Genomic DNA, 8,077 nt, shown 5'->3' with positions numbered 1-8,077 from the left:
ATAGTTCTACTGGATCTCACTATAGTCTCTCCCTAACATTTGAGTCTATAGTTTTTTATTTATTGACAAAATTGTCAACATTAGTCGCCAAAATCAACACTGGTGCATGTACTATACTGTGGGTGCTCACTCGTGCATAAGCGCGCGCGTGTCTGTGTGTGTCTGTGTGTGTGTGTGTGTGTGTGTGTGTGTGTGTGTGTGTGTGTGTGTGTGGTGTTGGCCTGCGTGCATAAAGCACAAGGCAGCCAACATGAGTATCAGTCTGCCTGACTCATTAGGACACATTAACAGTGATATCACTGGGGCTGACGCCAGTGTCTTCATCTCATCGCAAACCAGAAGGGAAGTGATGACAGCAGACCGCTGTATACACACATACTCACTCACACACACACACACACACACACACACAGTCACACACACACACACACACACACACACACACACACACACACACACACACACACACACACACACGCACGCTCTCTCTCTCACACACCCATACATACAACAAAGAGGAATATATCCTGTGAAATAAGGGAAAATAGTCATAGCTGTAGCAACTGGATTGCGTTTTCTTTTTTCTCTTTTTTCCACGTATTTTTTCCCCCCGTCTTTTTTTTTTTTTCATCACAAGATAACAGAATTTCAGTGTGACAAACTCAAAATCCTCGCTTTCCGCCCAAGGCCAAGTTAATTGCATTAATTTGCCCTGACAATCGCACAACAGGAAAAGAAAAGACATGTGGTGGGGTTGTGTGTGTGTGTGTGTGTGTGTGTGTGTGTGTGTGTGTGTGTGTGTGTGTGTGTGTGTGTGTGTGTGTGTGTGTGTGTGTGTGTGTGTGTGTGTGTGCATGTGTGTGTGTGTGTTGCGTGCGTGCGTGCTTGCGTGCGTGCGTGCCTGTCTGTTCTTGTCATTTTTCAGCGATGATGAAATTAGCAACAAGAGTTCTCACTGGCTATAATCAATCACCAGCCTCACTCCCATGCCACCCAGTATTGCTGAAACCATATTTCCGCCACTTGAGGACAAAATGCTTCTTGATTGTGTGGTACACTTGTCTATAAATATATCAGACGGACCCGGCCCTCCCTGCTGAATTGGGTTTGAGGGACCTTTTTTTCCTCCTCACAACACGATTGTTGGTGTGTGTGTGTGTGTGGGGGGGGGGGGTTCAGAAATCAGAGACAATATGATATTCTGGCTCAGGCCTACCTGAAGACTCAGGCCTACCTGAAGACTCAGGCCTACCTGAACAGAGCACAAAGCTTTTCAGTGACTTCTGTAGAGTTTCACAATAGAGCTTTTATATGTAGAAATCACACACTAAAATTATTGAGTGCTAATTTGATGAATGGATTCTTTCTTCCCCAATTGAGCCAAAACATGCAGAAAATACAAATCCAAAATTGCAAAAGATGTGCACATTTTTGCAAATATCATCTACAAGATCTTGCAGATGTTGATCTTGAGCTTGCACTGCAGGTTGGCTCACCCCCCCCCCCCCCCGTGCAACACCATCATACAATCAAGTATAAAATAGGGCTTTTAAATTGCATTTTACTGTCCATATATCTCTAAATATTCATATGTTTTTAGAGCGTTACACTGTAGAGGATGCTTGAAGCACACAAATATCACTGCCTGAAATAACAGCTATATACTGTAGCTGTATGAACAATATTGAACCTCTGATATACCACAACTATGAATATAATGCATACAGTATGTTACATACAGTATGTTACATACAGTATGTTATTCTACAGTTCACTTTTTAATTAAATTCCTCAATTTCGGCCCTGTGAGTTACACCTGAAATCCCACCATGACAAAAACGTTTCATTGTACTATGTTGGTTAGCTTTATTACAAACGTCTCATCTCCTTTTGATATACTCACTCACAGCTCAGGGTATATAATAATGTGAAATAGCGCTTCAATTCATTTGATGCAGTGGGAGTGGTGTGTGTGCCGCGGCATTGAGCTCCACTTATGTGACCCCTGAACGCTGCTACGTCACATCAGAGACCGTGTCAACGTGAACACGGCAGCCAGGGTCATTGCACGGTGGTGATAGGCGAGCAGGGGTCCATGGCACGCTGTGGTACCATGGTGATTTGTAAGGCGATTTGTTCCTTTATTTCCCCTGGCCATACACACAGCCTTTATACACCGCGCACACGCACGCACGCACACACACACACACACACACACACACACACACACACACACACACACACACAGCTTTCCCAGAGGACAATCTGTTCTGAATCGCATTACAGCCATTTCCCATTCTGTAGGTGGGAGACGGGGCCCCAGCAGAAATCAAATATTTATCATGTTGTATTAACCCCCACCACAGCCCACCACGCACACACCAACACAGACCATAATGCGGGCTCCATGCGCACTGAATTCATTATCCTATTAGGACATATAGCTCAGGTGTGTGTGGGCACAGACAGACACATGTGTAAGCATCTGTGTGCTGTACAGTTTTGTAACACATGAGTGTAGACACAGCCGCACAATATGTTGATGTGGACCATATATAAAATGTATCTAAGTTTGATTCTGTGTCCTCCGTTGTGTGCATGTGACCATTTCCCTGCATATCTCTTATTTGATTGGTGAGGGTAGCTGGGGTTGGGTCACTATAGTGACTGTTTCCAATCCAGTGGGCCCTCATGATGTGGAGAGTCCAGGCATCACTTGTTCTCACATTGGAAGAACTGAGCTCTGTCTCCTTTGAATCTTCTTGTAGTATGGCAGCTAACTCAGCTTTGTCGGTCTGAGCGTTGAATCAGTTGTGGCAAGTGGCAGGGGAACTGCACACAGTTTAATTTGTAGAAACTCATCCATGTTGACCTCTCATTTGCACTGTAGGGGCTTGAGAAGGTTTATGGTTTTCTCTTGGTGAGGCTGTTGTGGAAGTCTATAGTTTCCGGTTTCCAGTCGGTTCAAATTCAGTGATCATTTGCTTGCCAGACTCTGCAGTATTTCCAAGGCCCTTCAGTATATATCTTCTGAGGCAACAGACACTAGATCATACACATCTCCTGTTGGAAGACACATCGATGGAACTGTTCAACAAGTTGAATGACATCAGTATGATCTCTTTTGACTCTTGGTCTTTGTGGGTGTCGTCGTCAACCTCATGTGTCAATGCAAACAATGATCTGGTATCTTCTGCCAAGATTGCATGTCCATTGCAAGTCATCAACCAACGGTTAGCTGTCTCATTTCCAGTGATGCCTATAAACCCTCCAGCAACCTTTTCCAGTTTTGTTTGTATGAGCAAGGCGAAGGTCAAAATGAACTTTATTGAAGCTGTCTCCTTGGCTAAACACTCTAAGAAGGAACCTCTGGTGCTGTCTGTGCCAGATGTGTCTGCTATGAATACAGCACCCCATCTTGTATAATGGTGTGATGATGATGATGATGATGATGATGATAAGCAGCAAACCAGGGCATCGTGCTCTTGAAATAATATCCATCACTCCAGCCAGCTTCAACTAATATCGACTGACAACTTTGCTACTTGCATTTTCATTACATTAGCAAATTTGCTCAACATTATAGCAGTAGGCCTACATTTAAAATAACTGTATAGGCCTTTGTGGAGAAGTCAGATTTTATCAGTTTCACTTATAATGATGAAATTACATTACAAAATAATAATAATAATAATCTGAAATGACAACCAGGCTAAAATGCATGACAATGGCTAAAGATTAATACGGATATACTGTAGGTTGTCTGTTGGATTTCTGTCTTACCCCTGTAAGATATACTGTACATATTTAACCAATGATAATAACTACATTAGATCCATTGGGTACACAGGTAATTTGTAATATTTAGTAATCGGTAAGATTTCCTCAAATGTAACGGGTCTGCACTAGACATCAATGTTGTGTATATTCAAACAAGTCAGAAAATGCAGATCTCTGCTACCCCCTCTCCCTTGCCTTCTTCTTTTATATCCATCAGAGATCTGAGATATTTTCCTTTCCCCTTGTCCCTCCACTCTCTGCCTCTTCTCTCTCCTCTCCTCTCATCTCCTCTCCTCTCCTCGAGCACAATCACTCTTACCCTCGGAACAACCATATATTGTCATAATCAATAAGCTGGTTGTTATGGTGATCAAACAGTGCATCCTTTCCCACTGGCAGGTGAAGACTAATGCCCCTGTCACCCTATGTGATGATAAAGTGTCTTATTACCAAACACAGAGGAATTTTAAGATTACGACCAATATCTAAGAGATCAATCTGACTCTCTCAGTCTTTGCTTTTGACCTAGTATAGGGGTCCATGGAAATATGTGTGTACACATGCACCGTGTACAGTACAGTACGTGCACATGCACACACACGTGTGTGTGTGTGTGTGTGTGTGTGTGTGTGTCTTTACTGTATGTTTCACATTGCATGCAATGCATGGATGTGTGGCTGTCCCTGTGACTGAGTGAGTGCGTTCCGGACTCTGCAGTGAATAGTTTGCTGTTCAGAAGTTTTACTCCTCTTTGTCCTAAACTATCCATACTAGAGGGTAAAAAGGCAATTAGAGGCGATGAAAAACAAGAGAGGAATCTGGAGACAACATTCATCTCAGTCTGGCTGATACAAAAGGGAGCTCGCCAGGCCGTCCACCCCTGTTAGCAGAGAGATGTAAAGGACAGATTTATAGATCTAAATATTTTGACTCCTTGACTTTGGAGATAACTCCATCTTTACGGGGCAGTATTTATGCGCGTTATTTCTTTACATTAGGTGAATATTGCACTTAAAAACTCCACCATTTAATTATTTGCACCAGCCCAATAAACATGACTTTATGGTGCCCATAAATCAACCGAACAAAAACACACAGCACACTGTTAATCTCACATATTTGGCAATAAAGCTAGATCTATAAAAAAGATGTGTTATACGAAAATGTGCGTGGCTGAATACCTTAAGTAAACGTAATAAATGTGGCTAGCGTGGAATATAAATCTCAACTGCTGCATGTTGTTAATTTGATACATTAGGCAATAATTTGCTATAAATAATTGTTTATTAGCTGGTCCATCCTGTACTAATGATATGTACTTAGCAAGTTTTGGGGAAGATTCCAATTAGTACATAACTTTCCACACAACAGTGCAGGTTGGACCTTTCATCACCCAGTATACAGGCATACATAATACCGTATTTCAACACAAATAAGTGAACAAAAGTGAAACAATATTATTTGTTCATTATGTGTCCGTGGAATTTCTTAGATTTTTTAAACACCCTTATATTGTCCTTATTTCGATCATACATTTTGATTACTGAATGTCAAGATTCCAGGTTTTCTTCAGAATACTTACTATGACAATAAGGCACATTAGGAGGCCTATACTAGTGGTTTTACTATAACTCTAAGACCACTACAGTATAACTCTGACTGTTAATGTATGTGTACACATGTGTACACTGTCAGAGTTACAGACCTGTTATTGAGGGCTATAGCTCTATGTGTTTCTGGTAATCATTACTGTTCGCTCCTTATGTCCGTGGCAAAAATTTAATTTTGACAAAAATGTCCACCACAAGCCAGCATTGCGATGACTGCTGCCCTATGGACATGACAAGCAGATACAGTACATGCACCATAGCCCTGAATTTGAGTATTAAACTTTTTAAATAATTTGTTGAACAGTAGTCCCCCCTCCATCGGTCCAACCTTCCCTGTTTTTCAGTTCATGAAACACTAACATGTTAAATACTTAAATTCACACAACTTTAAATAACTTAATTCTAGAAACTGACCTCTCAGTTTTACGTTATTTTATTTTGGGGCACCAATGCCATTCTTTATTTCTAAAACAACCCGCTCATGACTGTAAGCCTAGCCACAATCTAGTAAGGCCCTCATTGGTAGTAATGAAACATAAAAATAATGGGATCTGCCAACCATGATGTTTGGAAATGTGAATAACTAGCCCACCTAAGGCTAGAAACTGTGCTATCTGTTCACTTATTTATTAATTCCCCTCATTTCACTCACCTACTCTGCTGATCAATAAGTAATTAATTTCACTGGTTGAGAGAAGGCGGTTCTTTAGCGACATTACCATTCGGCCGAATGGTAATGTCGACTCCACTCCAAACTTCAAATTCAAGGCATGGGTGAAAGAGGAAATAGCAATGAGCTTCTGTTCAGTTCATTTTCTCTGAGCGTAGACTGCATGTTTCTTCTGTCCTGTTGTTTTAATGGTAGCGGGTAGCGCCTCCTCTTGACAACACTGTATTGTTTTTATTGGCCAAGCTGCTGAAGGAGAGGGATCGCCGGATCGGAGCCAAAGATTGGGACGGGAACTTTGGATTGACTTATTGAACTGCTGAGGTACTGTTGAGTTAGTGCTGTATATATGCTCCTGCCCACTCATCCTGTGTGTGGACACACACGCACGCACGCATGCACACACGCACGCACACACACGCACGCCCGCACGCACGCACGCAGGACATAAATAGTTCAGGTGCAGCAAAGTTACATCTACAAAATCAAGGCATATGTCCTCAGTCACGATACAACAAAAGCATGTCATGTCACCCATGCATTCCATGGGAACAAGTAGTGTAGGCCTCCTAAGTTCGAAACCCCCTCCAACAACCAGTCTGCGGGTATGTCCCAGTCTGGACCACCAGAGGAAACAGTTTCCCAGTCCACTCCTGCATTGCCTCCTGGTGTCATATCGTTCTCTGTAGCGTGGCTGATCCCATGGGCCCAAAATCCACCCACTGTTCATGACAACAAACAAAATTTTTCGGGCTGAACAAATAATTAGAAAGAAGAAGAAAACGGCAGGTTACAACACTTTTTTGTTGGGTCCAAAATATTGTGTTTGTTGTCATGATTTGGCTTTGTACGACGCTTATATTGTCTTTAAATAAATACGTTTTGAAATGTCTATGGGACAAATGCATTGGGAACTATTTCCTGGGCCTGGCGTCGTCATGCAAGGGGGCGGGACTGCGACGCTCTATACTCCAGCAGTGCCTTGTAGTATGCTGCAAGCTTGCGATGGTGTTGAAGCACACAGTCCACAGAGGCAAATGCATCTTAAATCTGCACCCAGTACATTAACGGTGGTAGTTACAACAACGGAGCAGTTTAACGTCATGCTCAGGACACACACACACACACACACACACACACACACACACACACACACACACACACACACAGAGAGAGCGAGAGAGACACACACACACACACACACACACACACACACACACACACACACACACACACACACACACACACATACTCTTTAATAGCCTTTCTAATCTTTGTGTTTCGTTCAAAGGCCAAAGTGCATTGTGAGGCATATACTGTAGGATAATTATCCACGCACAGTTCTTACTTGATAATCATATCCTACATGCATAATTAATACAACAATTTACAGTTATGAAATCATATTACTCTACAGTACTACATAGTAATGGAGACACAAAAAGGTAGATTCACGCTCTAATATTTTGTCACATTGGGTTTTCAGGTATATTTTGTGCGTTTGTGCATGCGTGAGTGCATGCAGTGTCGTCGCATCAGAATCTTGGCTTCCCAAACAAACGAAGCCGACCGTTCCTTTCACAGAGAAACACTGAAACGGTAGGCTACAGGTTCTGTGGGAGCTTCAGTACACTCTAGGGCGCTATACCAATTCTCCTATAATAACATGATTCATATTTCTGATATTGTGCCCCAGATAGATCAGGAAGACATATTATTTCCCATTCCTCAAGTGAAACCATTATTATCCCATTCTGAACGGGAAACCCATTTTGGTGTTGGCATCATGTTATGCTTTAGCTATTGAAAAATAGCAGATCTACAAGCTCATAGCGCGCCACCGAGTGGCGCGCTACGAGCTTGTAGGTCTGCTATTTTAGAAAAATCGAAGAACGACTGACATTTTTTTGAATCTGATCTCAGGTCAGAATGGGTTATGCTGTGTTGTTGGTGGGGCGCAGCGGTTGCACTGTTCCTTTACAGGTGAAGCGTGGCTGAGAGATTGGCCAGGGCAGCTCCG

Source organism: Protomyctophum parallelum (genome assembly GCF_964188405.1).
Source record: "Protomyctophum parallelum genome assembly, chromosome: 2".
Classification (NCBI taxonomy): domain Eukaryota; kingdom Metazoa; phylum Chordata; class Actinopteri; order Myctophiformes; family Myctophidae; genus Protomyctophum; species Protomyctophum parallelum.
Note: the sequence above shows the minus strand (reverse complement) of the source record.